Source organism: Vanessa cardui, chromosome 27 (assembly GCF_905220365.1).
Source record: "Vanessa cardui chromosome 27, ilVanCard2.1, whole genome shotgun sequence".
NCBI lineage: Eukaryota > Metazoa > Arthropoda > Insecta > Lepidoptera > Nymphalidae > Vanessa > Vanessa cardui.
The window spans coordinates 6,367,488-6,385,400 of NC_061149.1; positions in this window are offsets into that span (position 1 = coordinate 6,367,488).

Below are 17,913 nucleotides of genomic sequence, written 5' to 3' on the forward strand. Positions count from 1 at the left end.
TGTTCTGTCTGAGCCTTTTGTTACTGCAGGCCCCTTGGCCTTGGGAGGCCTGTTACTGAGCCTTACGTAATAAAATTTAGTTTTCTAAGCAATATTATAATATGGACTTAGTATTCGTTCAAAATGATTATATGTTATGAATTTCATTGGATTTAAAAACAGTAACTACTGATTTTCTAGCCGGTTCTTAAAAATCGAATATTAAAAAATTTACGTTTTGCATTTGATTCAATATAAATTATAATCAAGTCATATTAGATTTAAGATCTTTGTCTATATTTATTTAAATTTAATTATCTATTTAATATAATCACAATAAATAAAATATTATTTGTTATTTTAAAAACAATTCTGTCAACAAAACCAATGTTTATACATTTTAAAAATAAGGTCAGTCATAAATAAGCGTTATGAATATGTATTATTGAATTTATTAATTATCAACAATATAAATTATACTTGTAATAATTTAAAATAATGTTTAAAACGAACAATGGGTTATAATTAAATAATATTCATTACATATTCGTTAGCAAACTTATAAAGAATAACTGTACTTACTATATTTCGTTTATATTTATATGTTATTTGTCTATTAAAACAATTAAACATTTAAACTATTATATAATAATTATCCACAGAAAATGATTACTGAATAGTCACGTCATAAAAACCCATAGATAATTAAATTATTACATATATGTAAATTATAAAATCGTGCCTACAAATATTATCTATAAAACATTACGCAATCATTTATTAACAAAAAAAAAAGAAACAAAATTTCTCTTATTAAATAATTAAGAAACTTCGCATTTATAAATACAGATAAAATTCAAAAATTCCATACCTCAAATCGAATTCACTTTTAAAAAAATAAAACTTAAAAGCGGCACCACACGTGGAGTACACACAGTATCACATTCATAACTGAGTATTAGCAACACGTCAAGGCGAGATTTTCAAATCAATACGTCCTCCAAATAACTATGAATTGATTAAAATTATAAAGAAACTGGTCGAATAATGTTAATTATACAATGGCGCCATTTGTGGATGAGCGGGACGTTAGAACGCGGACCGTTGCCGGATTTAAAAATAATATTAAAACAAAAAAAAAATCCGCGTTCAGAGGGATCGCTTGCGTGTAGAACGATGGAATTTTTATCGATGAATTGTTTTTAATGGTTCCGTATTTTAAATATGGTAAAAAAATTGTTAAATAAATAAAATAAATTTCAATTATTTGTTTAGAAAATTTGTCAAAATGTCAATAATATTATTCAGAAAAAAAATGTAGAAATTTAATAACGGTCTTTGATTGGCTAATTGTTTTTGTTTTAATTCAATTTTCAACCGACTTCCAAAAGGAGGAGGTTATCAATTCGTCTGTATTTTAAGGAAAAGATTACTCAACTTTCATGATATTATTAGTATTTTATGTAGACAATTTTATATGGACAATATTTTTTTTGTAATGTAGACAATAATTATTGTTGTATATTATTTAAAAAAGACTTAATTCTTTATACCTTTGACACTTTTTTTTTTTTAATTTTTTTTTCATCCTTTGCCTTTCGCAAATTGAATCCCTATAAAAAAATGCAATATAAAATCCTTGTCAACAAAATAATATATGACGTTATTAAGTTAAACTTTACGTAAAATAACGAGAATTTTTCAGTATCTTTACAAAAATATGATTACATAATCTTTAATCTTTAAGGTGAAGTATAATTTATACCTCGTACCCATCTTGCTAGAACTCAAGGTTCGATGTGATATCTAGTTGCAAAATAATGTTTCGAAATACTGCCTCCGATTCGGGGATTTCGAGGTTGGCCGTTTATAAATAGTTTAAATATTTTTTTACTAACATGAACGAGTTTACGGAAATTTTACATGCTAATTAATGTACATTTTTAATAATGAGAACATTAAATTGCCCATTAAGAGCTATAGGCCTATAACTGTTAAATTATTCTAAAATTATGAAGTTAATGCTGGGTTAAAGGCTCTCTTCGTAAAATAACTCTCCCTGGAGTCTCAACTAGAAGATATATTTTTATAGATACTAACATATACATCCGTTCTATCAAAGTGAAAAGAACTAAGAGATAGTGAACGTTTGCTTGTTGTATATATATGTTAATGTTTATCTATATATACAACCGCTTTTTCTTCACACTTTGTCATCTGTGTGTAATAAATAAAAATAAAAATAAAAGATTAAATAGAAGAACTATTTATATACATATATACATTTTTTTCTTTCAGGGCATATTTATTTATTTATTTAATAAGTACACTAACAATATACATATTAATTGATGGCTTACACAACATCCAAAAAAAGAAAAACAACTTCTGATATAAATAATTAAAAAAAATTCTGTGCAAATCATGACTACTAAGCTCAGTGGCTATGCTAGCGACAATTCCCCATTAAATCATCTCATTATTTTGTATATAGTATTGAAATTCAATTAGATTTACGTGTGTCACGCGGTTTGTTAGCTCAGCTAAATTATTCACTACTAGTGACATACTACTAGGCAGTTCACATTAATATATCTTAATTTATAAGAACATACAATGCTACTAAAGAAAGAACTGCGTTCGCCGGTTCTTCTCAGGTCTGGGTATTGATTAAGCACTACCTGTGTTTAATTTGACAATTAATAATTAAGTGTAATGCTTCTATGTATATTTGATAAAGGAATTTGAGTTTGAGTTGAGTTTGACTACTTATATTCCTGTTTGATTTTACTTCCAAAGTAACGATAACATGTATTCGCAAATCCATAATGAATACCATAGATTATTCAAATTCTTGAACACTGATATTGCGAATCAATGTCAAATGTTGTTTATTTGAGTTTCGTCTCCTTGTTGTTGTTATACACTGGGTTTATTGTAATCAGGAAATAATGTAACATATGAGTTATTTCCTGCTTCTTCATGATATGATCTTTAAACAAAAACTTTAGATTAAATTTATTCTGTTAAATGATGATTTGAAAGTGCTTGTATTTCTAATTTATTTATATTTTTGCTGTAATTGTTAGATGGACAAGTAAATAGAGTAAATTAAAGTAACAGCCTGTAAATTTCCCACTGCTGGAATAAGGCCTCCTTTTCCATTAAGAGGGTTAACATATTCCACCACGCTGTTCCAATGCATGTTGGTGGAATGCACAGAATTTCGATTAAATTAGACACATGATGTTTTCTTCTTCGCCGAGCACGAGATGAATTATAAACACAAATTAAGAACCTTAATTCAGTGGTGCTTGGCTGCTTTTGAACACGCAATCATCGGTTAAGATGCATGCGTTCTAACCACTGGGCCATCTAAGCTCGGACAAGTAAATGTATTATCTAATTGTAAGTACTCATAGTCGTGTATAGACATTAGAGCCGTAATATTAACCATTCCTTAAGACACCAATATAACTGATTTGGAACTAAGATGTGTCCTCTATGCCTGCAGTTACCAGTGTAACCGGTAAAGCCTCGCTCACCCTTCAATTTGAAACACAATAATAGTATGGCTGTTTGGGAGAATATATGATGTATAGGTGGTATCTACTTAGACGAGCTTGCACAAAGCCCTACCACCTAGTAATATATTATATATATTTGGTATATTTTGCTAAATGAGATGGAAAGTTATATATAATCTTAACTTATGCTTTATATTCCATTGATTTTCAAAAAGGATATTTAAAATTAATGTAATATTATATATCACATTCGTGTAGTTATATTTTTAATAAAAGCCTCACTGCTAAAAGCTTCAGATTCTGTATTAGTGGTCGATTGACGTTGAGGTAAATCTTGCTTAAAAGGTTGCTATACTAAAATATATCTTCATCTTGTTTTAATAATTACAAAGGTTTAAATATTTTTCAAACTGGAACTCAGCAATATTAAGGATTGATGCTGTGCAATGGAATAATGAATATGTGGATTGTTAAAACAGAAATGATTAAATCTAAAACAAGTTATCATAGTAGTAAAATTAACGTATAAATAACATAAATATAATACGCAAGAGTATCCAGAAACAATATACTTTTCTAGTGTTTTTTTTTAATTTAAAAACAACAATAAATAATACATTTTAAAAATATTTACATAATAATAAGATGATAATATTAAGTTAATAATATTATATATCGTAATAGTAATCGTTAAACTAAAAATAATATGTTTCATTAAGAAATCAATGGTTTTCTTATCTCACCGCGGAACTCCATCTCCCTTCTCCAAAATGTCATTGTACAAGGTCAGCGCGCGACACTCGACAAATGTCAAATGCAAATAATATGGCAACATCGACACACGTTTAACAGAATAAATATCGTATATAATTAAAAAAAAAAAAACTTTATGATTAAGATTTTTATGATATGTTTTGTTTTCTTCATAATTTTATAGCAATGAGAATGCATTTACAATTTATGGTGGTACCTTTTCATTTATAAGATGTAATGTAACATATAATATGTGCTTTTTTTGGTTCCAAAACTTCGTTTAGATATGAGTGTTTCATTGGTTTTGCTATATCCTTTTCAATATTAATATGTAATGAAAGACTTACATATCAGACGTAAATTACTTATTTAATTTTATCTACTATTCTATTTAACGTTTAGTATTTTTACTTGGGGAGACTTTGTAAACATTTCTGGGTAGACACCGTCGGGTTTTCTACCGCCAAGCAGTAAGGATTGCTATGTTCCGGTTTGATAGGAGACATCTTAGTTCCCAAGGTCGGTGGCATGGTTAATCCGATAAATTATGAATACATCTTGGAGTACCAATGTCTATTGATGACCACGTACCATAAGTTGGTATATCTGCCAGTCGAATTAACATATAAACTAATTAAAAATATAGATAATGATTTAATGAAAGGAATAAAAATTAAAATATAGTGACTACGAATCATGATCTTATGCGATCGTAATTTGGATCTTCTGGGCAAAATAATAACCAACCCCCCCTTTTTATAAGTCCTATTGCCCTCCTATCAGGTGTGGCAATAGGACTTATAAAAATATGAATAATTGACATTATGCGGAGAAAATGGTAAGATGCTAGATTTGTCATAGACTCAAGAGAAAATTTATAAGTACATAAAAGTATTTTCGTCACCTACCCAAAAAAAACTATTGAATTATTTTTACCACGTAAAGACATAAAGATAAAAATAACGTATTCATCTAAAATTATCTGAGAAGTTTATTTCTCTAAGGTAATTATTTAACCATTATTAACGTTAATTAAGCGACGCCATGCTCGTTCTATTAATTATTATCGGCCTTGTTAACGCAATTAACAGGATTTTATTTGATGTCGTAATGTTACAATCATGTCAAGATTCCGTTTCACGATTAAAACAAAATAAACGATTTGATATTTTTAGGTTATACTTCTTTTGGCGCGATAAAATTACGAAAGTTATTTTTTGTACTGCGCGCGCATAGGGTGACATTTGAAAGTTGTAGATAAGTAATTTGCTCATACCTTATCTTTTTCAATAATGTTTATTTTAAACAAATCTAATATTTTTAAGTGAAAATTAAATATTTAATTATTAATAAGTTGATTTATAATTTACTTGTAATAAGTATTTTACATTCAATAACAATATTTTTATAACGCCAAAGAAATAGAACACAAGTAGTAACTTTTTCTTAATTTCATGAGTACTTTTTTTTTGTAGGCAAAGGTAATATTCTGTACATACCCAAAATGTGTTTAAGTATTAAGTTATGTAAAGTTCTTATTTACCGTGAATGGGATGGTCGTTTGACAAGATTTGAGAGATCAACTATTTATGTTCTGTTCGTAGCCTTAACAACAACTAAACTATTTATATTGATGATTTAGTAATCAAACTTAAAGTCCAAGTATGAAGGAACGCATTAACAAAATTGTTTATTAGGACACGACACAATTATAAAAAGGAAAAACAACAAAAATAAAACATATAATATATGAACTAATTATATGGGTATAGTATTTAAATATTGACAATTCAAAAACGCTTCTTTGTGAAGTTTACTTCAATAAAATTGATTTGATATGATTTGAACTACTAACTTCATCAACAGCCTGTAAATTTGCCACTGCTGGGCTAGGGTTTCTTCTCACTTTGAGGAGAAGGATTGAAGTATATTCCACCATGCTGCTCCAATGCTGGTTGGTGGAATACACATGTGGCAGTATTTCTATGAAATTAGACACATGCAGGTTTCTTCACGATGTTTTCCTTTACCGAGCACGACATGAATTATAAACACAAATTAAGAACATGAGTTCAGTGGTGCTTGGATGGGCTTGAACCCGCAATCATCGGTTAAGATCTGATAAGACGAGTGACAGCTATCTTGTCACTAATAAAAGCAATAAGGCATGGAGTATTTCGACTTAAGATGCCAATAAAATGTATAATTCTTTATAAATAATAATAAATAGATTATTTTAATTATTATTATTTAATACAGCAAACATTAAACCATTCTGATTAATAATTTAATAACGTTACATTGTAATTTGCATCAGCTGTTGTCTAACCGCCATTTTGTTTTTACTTTTTCTGTTTAAGAATGGACAAGGTTTTTTCAAGTCACGAAGCGGCATCGAGTCAATAATATTAGCAGATTACATTAGTCTAGTCTGCAGGTAAAACCAAAGGTTACTCGTCAGTCTAGGTCATTCAGCGTGGGATGACTATCTAGGCTGAACGCAATATGCGTTGGTGTCGATTTCTTAAACTATTAAAAACATACATTCACATGAAACGCTCAAAAAGGTGATTTACACAGATTATAAATACTTCGGTTTTCTTTTTTTTTTAAACTAAATTTTTAATCGAGTAAATAATTATTATTATATTAATCTTAAAGCACTACATAGATAGTAGATATATATAAATATTTATGTAGTGTTATTTATGATTTAGAAAATTTAAACTGTAATAAAAAAATTGTAAATTAAATGGCAGTTAATATTTAAAAAGATATAAAAATGGCGTGAATGTTCAGAGAGGACGGATGGCATATTTAAATTCGGTCTCGCCGGATGGGGCCGAATACCGATGTGTCTTAGGTGTTCTGTGCTTAGAAATCCGTAGGACATCGAGTAAATCCTTAAAATTATTAAGTGACATTCCTAAGCATAGATTACAAATATTATTCACTGAATTTTATTGTGTAACATTTGACATATTAAATTTTTTTTTACCTCGTGGAATAAGGCAAACATTTGCACTATACAGCCACGTAATAGAAATTAAACAATTTCATATATGTACTTTTATCGAGTTGTTTAAAAATATCATAAATAATTTAAATGTAAAATAATATGAAAGCAAAAGTGTCAATTTTATTCTGTGAATTATTTTAATCTGTATATATTTTTACTTCAATAAAATAATTTTAAAAATAGAACAATATGTTATATACGGGCTCATTTATAATCTGTTCATTATATTTTTTGCTTGCAAGCAAATACCGACGAAACGTTTTAACGATTATAAAACACAACAAGAAGAGAGAAATATTGAAATATGGACGTTGGGCTGACGCAACATAAAGGTAGAGATGTAATTAAAATATTTTGTTGCATTTATTGTTTAAATAACGACCCGCCCACACTTAGCACGTTGAAAACGCGAAATAGTTTTATTATTTACCAGTTGTCACCCCCGGCTTCGCTTGGTATAGTGTATTGGTTGTCATTTGTCAGGCAAAAAAAGTAGCATATGTCCTTTCTTAGAATTAACTTGGTGGTAGGGCTTTGTGCAAGTCCGTCTGGGTAGGTACCACCCACTCATCAGTTACTCTACCGCCAAATAACAGTACTCAGTATTGTTGTGTTCCGGTTTGAAAGAGGTGAGCCAGTGTAACTACAGGCACAAGGGACATAGCATCTTAGTTCCCAAGGTTGGTGACACATTGACGATGTAAGGAATAGTTAATATTTTTATGACTTACTTTACTTTACAGCGTCATTGTCTATGGGTGATGGTGACCACTTACCATCAGGTGGCCCATATGCTCGTCCGCCAAACTATTCCATAAAAAAAAATTGAATTTGCTTCATAAAAAATCATCAAATTCGATTTGGTGAAAGGGCGACAGACAGACTTTCTCATTTATGATATTAATATAGATAAGAGGTGAACTCACAAATATACTCTTCACCCACCACGTACCATAACCGTTGGTGCATAATGGCTGGTTAATATTATTTCTTACAGTGCGAATGTCTATAGTTTTGGGGTGGAAATATATGTTAGTTCACATATATTAATATCCTTATAAATATTGCGCGATTACTTCTTTATCTTAACCTTAAGAGCAGAGACAGCCCAGTGGTTAGATCGCGTGCATCTTAACCGATGATTTCGGGTTCAAACCCAGGCAAGCACCACTATATATATGTGCTTAATTAGTGCTTATAATTCATCTCGTACTCGGCGATGAAGGAAAACATCGTGAGGTAATCTGCATGTGTCTAATTTCATTGAAATTCTGCCACATGTGCATTCCACCAACCCGTATTTTAACAGCGTGGTGGAATTTGCTTATGAATATGTTCCAAACCCTTTCCTTAATGGAATAGGAGGCCTTAGCCCAGCAGTGGGTAATTTACAGGCTGTTACTTTACTTCTTTATCTTACACATACAAAATTATACTCTATTCTCAACCATAACAGGAAAAGGGCAAAAGAACAACATTTATAAGCAAACAGACGTAATATAATTCTTCGAGAGCTTGTTTAATCTGTGATATTTATTATGGATTTGCGAAAAGATGGCGTTTTGACCGTCGACGAAACTATTATCGGAATTTTGGAAGTCAAATTAAAATTAATATACCTAGGTAGTAATAATAGTATTGTATTATAAATAAAGATATATTAATCACTCGGTGGTAGGGCTTTGTGCAAGCCCGTCTGGGTAGGTACCACCCACTCATCAGATATTCTACCGCCAAACAACAGTACTCAGTATTGTTGTGTTGCGGTTTGAAGGGTGAGTGAGCCAGTGTAACTACAGGCACAAGGAACATCTTAGTTCCCAAGGTTGGTGGCACATTGACGATGTAAGGAAAAGTTAATACTTCTTACAGCGTCATTGTCTATGGGTGATGGTGGCCACTTACCATCAGGTGGCCCATATGCTCGTCCGCCAATCATAAACTCTTAGTAGTGCACAATACAGCAGAGTTATTAGTAAATCGCGTGAAATACGTGAATCTAACTTTGTTTAATTTCTTTCCTCCCATTTGTATGATATAGATACTCACTATTTAATAATAATAAATAGGCATGACTATTTTATTAATCGCAGCCTCGGTTAAGGGTTTCAAAAGTAATCTATGTCCTTCCGTTGAGGTCAAGCTTTCTGAATACAAAGTTTCATCAAATTCGATACAGTTGTTTGGCGGTGCAAGAGTCAGAGTTACTACATTTATAATATAATTATAGATACTGATATTAGCAATTAAACGATCATTGTTTTCTTTTCAATTGGTGTACAATATAGTAAATATAAATAAATAAATATGTTAAACATCACATACATTACTCTGATCCCAATGTAAGTAGCCAAAGCACTTGTGTTATGGAAAATCAGAAGTAACGACGGTACAAACACCCAGACCCAAGACAGCTTAGAAAACTAATGATAATCTACATCAACTCAGCCGGGAATCGAACCCAGGACTTCGGAGTGATGTACCAACGAAAACCGGTGTATACACCACTCGACCACGGAGGTCGTCCATATAATAATAATAGTCTAATTGTATGATTTTTTTTTTATATACATAGGAACTCTAAATACCATTTGAAGATGTCCGAAGTAGTCATCGTAGCGCTGTACCAACCAACCATTCCTTATATCGACAAAATCAAAATAAACTTTATTTAAGTAGGCTTTTACAAGAACTTTTGAATCGTTATTTAACAATTACGTGAAGCTACCACCGGCTCGGAAAGTAGATTCTACCGAGAAGAACCGGCAAGAAACTCAGTAGTTTCTTCTTTTTCAACATTTAAAAAAATACAAATGTAATTAACCTTGGGAACGAAGATGTTATATCCCTTATGCCCGTTACACTAACTCGCTCAACTTTCAAAGCGGCACACAATCGAAATCTGACGACTGTGTGTGTACTTACCCTAACGGGCTTGCACAATTGGGTGCTATGTGGTTCTGTCCGGTGCCTAGAACGCCTATGCTTCTAGCACACCGGAATAACCACTAAAAAACCGGCGGTATCTCCCGTCTTTTCGGCGGGGTACTGCCGTGGTAGAACTCTTTTCAAGCATTAGTTATTCAACCGATTATCAAGAAATTCTCATGATAAGTTTTCAGAACATAATCAGGCTACACATCACCTCTTTCTCCCAGCACCATTTTTTTTTAATTCAGGAAAACTGCCTGTAGTACTTTTCTATGGTATTGGTTGGCGGATGAGCTTATAGGCCACCTGATGGTATGTGGTCAGCATCACCCATAGACAATGAAACTGTAAGGAATATTAACTATTCCTTACATCGTCAATGTGCCATCAACCTTGGGAACTAAGATGTTATGTCCCTTGTGCCTGTAGTTACACTGGCTCACTCACCCTTCAAACCGGAACACAACAGTACTGAGTACTGTTATTTGGCGGTAGAATGTCTGTTGAGTGGGTGGTATCTACCCAGACGGGCTTGCACAAAGCCCTACCACTAAGTGAATAGTAATTATTAATACGTTAATAGTAAATATTATCACCATCATTAAATAGTATTAAACAAAGTCGCTTACCGCTGTCTGTTTCTATGTATACTTGGTCTTTGAAGTTACGCAATGGATTTTGATGCGGTTCTTTTTAATAGATAGAGTGATTCGAGAGGAAGGTTTTGTATATAATACATGGATAATATAGTTAAGAAACAAGAAATATTCTGTAGTATAGCTAGTATCATTTGCAAAAAACAATAACGATATCACGTGCGATTTAAATGATTTTTCATAATACTAACTCGGTTTTCTAGATAACATAGACTATGATCTAGTATAAGAATGTGCCAACGCATACATCAGCTGACTGCTTCATACATAATGTATGAGTTACCCGGATGTATGATAGTCTAGGAGACCACAGGCGATTTACTCTGATTCAATAACTGATTTATTTTTACGGATAATATATATTATTTGTCATTTTATATTGTCAATCTCTATCTTTGCTTTCAATTGATATATTTTTATCAACAACTATGTTTAATTATCCTATTATTAACTCTGTTGTTCTAGGTTAAGTATTAACAAGGAAATTAATACTACTATTCATGGCATTAAAATTCAATTGAGTTTAGTGTCTCAACCGTACCGATCAATCTCATTCGTGTCTTCTCCATCCTACGTGACATTGGCGGAATAATCTGTGCCCTGAACAACTAAAAGCCATTAAACTAAGTTAAACTATATTTTTATCGATTTTATTTCCAGTCTAGAGTAACATTTGACGACCTCCATGGTCGAGTGGTGTGTACACCGGTTTTCATGGGTACGCCACTCTGAGGTCCCGGGTTCGATTCCCGGCCGAGTCAATGTAGATTACCATTAGTTTTCTATGTTCTCTTGGGTCTGGGTGTATGTGGTACAGTTGTTACTTCGGATTTCCATAACACAAGTGTTTCAGCTACTTACATTGGGATCAGAGTAATGTATGTGATGTTGTATCATATTGCATGACTTCCCATCAGGTGAGCCGCCTGCTCGCTTGCCCCCAAAACATAAAAAAATAGATTATTGCTTTGGCGGAATGCCACTGCAATATGAAAGTTAAAATTAAACTAAACTATTTTATGATGGTCAAAATTCAACCATCGATCAGTAAAGGGCTACTTTAAACCTGAGAAGAATATTTTCTTGGTGATAGGGTTTTGTGCAAGCCCATCTGGGTAGGTATTACCCACTCATCAGTTATTCTACCGTCAAATAACAGTACTCGGTATTGTTGCGTTCCGGTTTAAGGAAGGTGTACGCTCTTTTATTTGAGGTTTCCAAGTCGTATCGGTTCGGGAAAACCGCCGGCGAAAGCTGGTTCCACAGAGTAGTTGTGCGAGGCAAAAAATGGAACTTTTACAACAATGAAGCGTCGCTTTCGCGCTCGTCTCTCGGACTATAATCTAGCTATAAGCTGGTCGGGTCGTGATGTCATTCAGGCCTTGCCTAACGCTATTTCGCTCGCAGACAGACATAACGTTAGGCAATATTTAATAATAATTACAAAACACAGTTTTCAATGTAACTTCCATGAGAGTTATTTTTTTAACGTAATTTGCATTAACGATTCTATGAAATATACTTTACTAGTAATCGTCCGCGGTTTCGCACGCTATACTTAGGGTGTTGCTTGTCATGTGTCCGGGAAAAGAGTAGACTATGTCCTTTCTTGGAGTAAGTTTGCTTCATATTAAATTTCATCAAATTCGGTTCAGCGGCTTGGTCTTGAAAGATCGATAGTCAGACAGAGTCAGAGTTACTTTCACATTTACAATATTAGTATATGTTTAACTGTTTCATTATATATTATATACAAGCAAACGACATTCGAGGTTCGATTCCCGTGTCGATGTATATTAACATTAGTTTTCTATGTTGTCTTGGGTCTGGGTGTTTGGACCGTCGTTACTTCTGATATTCCATAACACAAGTACTTTAGCTACTTACATTGGGATCAGAGTAATGTATGTGATGTTGTCTCATATTGCAAGCGAGCGAAGTCGCGGCAAAAACTAGTGTAACATATGTATATAACTTTCGAATTCGTATTATCGAATGTCAAATACGAAATTTCATTATAAATTCCAGATGTGATATTGAAATCACTACAGAATCTCATAGCAGATGTCTGTGCCTGAATAATGCTGGAACAGTTATATGTAAATCTATAGCACAAAAGTTTTGAATAATTTTCGATGATTCCCGTGTTTTAACAGCTGATTCATTTCATTTCTTTAATTTTTATTTTTATTAGAATTTTTACTATCATGGTATGGGCATGTAATGCTGAGTAATGAGGAACATGTTGTGAGGAAGGTCTTGAGCATGGATGTGGATGGATATAGAGGTAGAGGACGACCAAGGTAACGATGGATGGACTGTGTAAAAGAGGATATGGTTGGAAAGAATGTTACTGTGAGGTGACGTCAGACAGAAATATGGAAGGAGAAGACTGCGCCGACCCCAAGTAAAATTGTGATAAGGGCAGGAGGAATGAGGAAGGATATCTAATATAAATGCGGATATATATTGTACTTAGTTTCTTACTGGATTTATCTAGATTGGGCTGGATTTTTAGAACGCTTGATGATTTAGAATTAAAACACATAGCCTTTAGTTATTTCTCTTTCCTGTTTAAATATGTAAGTAGAACTTATAAAAATAAATATTTGCTGTATCATTAAAAAAATCATGATATCACTGTCATGAAAGCTGTCAATTGCCATAAATTGGAATCTGTATTCTGTCTATATATGCAGTGACGTAATCGGGGATGTGACGTCACCCGCATAGAGTCAGTACCTCTTTGGTGGGGCAAAGTCTACAGCTCTACAACAGGATCCCAGAAAGCGTTCAATGCCTTTATTGCCAAATTAAAAAAAGAAGTTTAAGAACACTAGTGTTTAAGGTGAGTCTATAATTAGTAAGTTCATGGTTGACAGCACACCTTGATAATTAAAGATTAAAGAGCCGAGATGGCCCAGTGGTTAGAACGCGTGCATCTTAACCGATGATTGCGGGTTCAGCACCGCTGAATATTCATGTGTTTAATTTTTGTATATAATTCATCTCGCGCTCAGCGGTCAAACTCAAACTCAAACTCAAATTGCTTTATTCAATATAGAAGTATTACACTTTCTTATTGATGGTCAATTGAAACAGTACCAGCGGATCGGAAAAGGAATATTAGTGAAGGAAAACCTCGTGATTGGAACCTACATGTGTCAAATTTTATAGAAATTCTGCCACATGTGTATTACATTAATCCGCATTGGAACAGCGTGGTGAAATATGTTCCAAATCTTCTCAAAAGGGAGAGGATGCTTTAGCCCAGCAGTGGGAAATTTACAGGCTGTTGTTGTTAAAAATGAGTCGACAATTAGTAAGGTCATGGTTGATAGCACACTTTGATAATGAAACGATCGCCTCCTGGCTATTTCTTTTGATATTAAATATTAGTTAATAATAACAAATTGCAATTTCATCGGTTCTCAGCTCAGGGTATTGTCTTTTCCAAGACGTTCGTAGAGTTTTACTTGACAACCAATAAATACATACGACGATTTACGCAAGGCGGCAGGCAGGAGCTGGATGCGAGTAGCCGGAGAAAGACCACAGTGGCGTGCACTTGGAGAGGCCTATGTCCAGCAGTGGACAAAAACGGAATGATTATGTATGATGTGATGGTAACAGAAGATACAGCGCTTTTCATAGCTATATATATTATTATATAATCATCATTACATAAAGCAAAGTCCCTTATTCGCTTCGCCTATGTATGCTTAGATCTTTTAAAATTACACAACGGATTTTAATGCGGGTTTTTTTAATAGATAGATAGATACAGACAAGAAGAAGGTTTTGTGTATAATACATGTAAAATATTGTAAAGAAACACTGATAATTTTAGAAGTTTCTAATGTCGTAAATAAACAAATTCTTTACTATATTTAGTATCAGTGTTGCACCCGTGCAAAGCCGGGGCGGGTTGCTAGTGAGTACTCGTACATACATATGTGCGCTTCAGAGCACTTCACCCGCTTTAAATAAAGGCTTTAACGTGACATGTGTGCTCGTATTCTCGTATAGATATACGAATAAGCACGTTTTATAATAAACCTGTTTGCTCTCTTTGACCTCAGCATAGTTTGATAGATACCTGACGTAATTCCTACCTGAGCTGAGATTCTCAGAAGGATCTCGATCGACGTCGAGCTACGAAACGTGGATTAAGATATATTAAACATTCAATTACATTCGCTTTTTATAAACTAGTTTTCACCCGCGGTTTCGCTGGTTTAGGGTGTTGATTGGTTGCTTTTTTGGAGTTCAAGCTTGCTTCATATCAAATTTCATGAAATTCGGTTTGGTTTGGTCGTGAAAGAGCGACAGATATACAGAGTTACTTTCACATTTATAATATTAATATAGATGTAAAAGTAAAGTAAAGTAACAGCCTGTAAATTTCCCACTGCTGAGGTAAGGCCTCCTCTTCCGTTAAGGAGAGGGTTTTGGAACATATTTCACCGGGCCGTTCCAATGCGGGTTGGTGGAATGCACATGTGGCAGAATTTTGATGAAATTAAACAAATGTCGGTTTCCTCACGATGTTTTCCTTCACCAATAATAAACACAAATTAAGCTATTATAGTGGTGCTTGCCTGGGTTTGAACGCGATCGGTTAAGATGCACGCGTTCTAACCAATGGGCCTTAATTTTCGCCAAGAGTCAAATAGTGTCAATCTCGCAGCCGTTTTAAAAATATTTTTAAGAAACCTGATACATTACTTGATATGGACGTCCCCAAAGAGGTGCGGCTGAGTTCTAGGCATCCCTATTTGCTTCCAAATTCTGATAGTTACTGTGAATTTCTCGACGGAAAACCCATAAGCAATACTTTTTAGAAACTTTAATTCCTTTATAGAAGCATTACACTTATTTATTGATATTAAAACCAAACACTAGGTACCAACGGTTCGGAAAATGAAAAACACTGACCTGAGAAGAACCGCTGAATCAATCAAATCAAATAAAATTCAAGTAGGCTTTTACAAGCACTTTTGAATCGTCATTTTACAATTAAGTGAAGCTACCACCGGTTCGAAAAGTAGATTCTACCGAGAAGAACCGCCAAGAAACTCAGTAGTTACTCTTTTTTCACATTTAAAAAATACAAAGTCATGTTAGTTAAATACAATTATTTAAATTAATATATCCTGCTTGGAAGTCAACAGGTATTAACTCCACGCTTTTTTATCATCTATAAAATCTTGTATCGAATAATATGCTTTTTCTACCAATGTATTTTTACAAACGATTTGAATTTACGAAACGGCAAAGTTAAAAATGTCTGCGGAATTTTATTAATTTAATTATTAAGAGACTCATAACCCAGACACGACGTTTCAACCCATACACTCTGGATGTATGACAAATTTAATGACAATTTAGAAACCGCGGTCTCGTTAGCTAAAACTGAAATGCCTCCTCTGTTGAAACACCTTCGTAGCTCGTGAACTAAAGCTCTGACGTCACACGAGGTTGTTTTTAGCATTTTGGGACAAATGCGTTGATTTAACATTTAGGTACACCATTTACATATTTGCCTTTAAAATATTTCGCAAGAAACAAGCTCGATATGGTCCAGTGGTTAGAACGTGTGAATCTAAGCTGTTGAATGCCGGTTCAAATGCGGAAAAGTATAATTATTCAACTTCGTGCTAAATGGTAAAGGCAAATATCGTTAGGAAACCTGCATATTGTTTTTGGAAGAAATACTGCCTAATATGCCATTATTTCTCTTGTGTTACGTTAGCCACTAATCTCGTTTCCAGCGTTTTAGTAGAGTCAGCTACAAATGTTTTTCTCACAGGAGAAAGGCCAGTAGTGGGGGTAGGTTTATTATTAATAGTTATTTTAAATATAGCCCAAACTTACAAGGATATATCTCTCTTAAAAACGTTTGTGAGATTAATTAATTAACCAAATACGTCATCACGTACCTGATTGCATTGCCTTGTAAATCCATTTGGGTACCGCCCACTCGAAAATTCTTCAGAGTCATTTTTCTAAAACAATTCCAACGTAGGCGTGGGTTAGTTAACACAGTATTAAATTGCATTATATAGTTCTGCAAAGTTAAATTTGATATGCTTGTTGACTTTCAGGCAAGATATGCAGCTTTACCTGCCTGTAATTTACACAACTTTATCACAGAACACACACTATCAACACCCCATTTTACCTATTCAAGTAGTGAATTGAATAAGCCTATGTCTTTCCTGAGAACTCAAACTATCTACATATTAAGTTACGTCGAAATCGGTTCAGCGGTTAGCATAAAGCGTAACAGAGAGAGAGAGTTACATACGTATTTATAACATTAGAGTATTAATAACATTAAATGCTTAAATACATACAAATATGAACTAAAACTAGTTACTGTATAAATCTTGACCGCGCAATGGTGGCAAGAATGCTAGCAGCATTTCCCCGTCGAATCGCAATTCCGATCCTCTGGGCAAACGAACCAGCCCTCCTGTCACCAGTGGAGGCAATGAGGCGAGGTGTTATACTTTTGATGAAGCTTTTTGCACCACTACTCCAAGGGCCAAGCGTTTCGATAATGGTATTATAACTAATAAAATGTATTTCAAAATTTGGAAAAGAGTAACCAATGAGATCGTAGCCGGTTCTGTTTTACTTTTAAAATGGATATGTAAAATGACGTTTTAAAAGTGCTTGTAAAAGCTTGAATAAAGCATGATCATTGTGATTTTGATTATTTCGTAGGGGTGACGTATTAAAGCTATTAGTTGCTTATACAGATATACAGACAAAGGAACTGTTTTATTAATATTAGATTAGGTACCTATAAGCTGAGACAGAAAAAAAATGTTTATTTGTGATTCTAGTTTTTTCTTTTTTATAAAATATTATTTAGAGGAACAAATACGCATTATATATAAGTTGTATTATGATGAAGTTAGCTGATCTGACTTTGTTTTTTTTTTAATTATCGTTGGTACGCAGATGGACCCGATCTTACTGATGGTGATGTGTGTAGCCATTAGTCCTTACATGGCCCACCAATCTTGGGAGCTAAGTT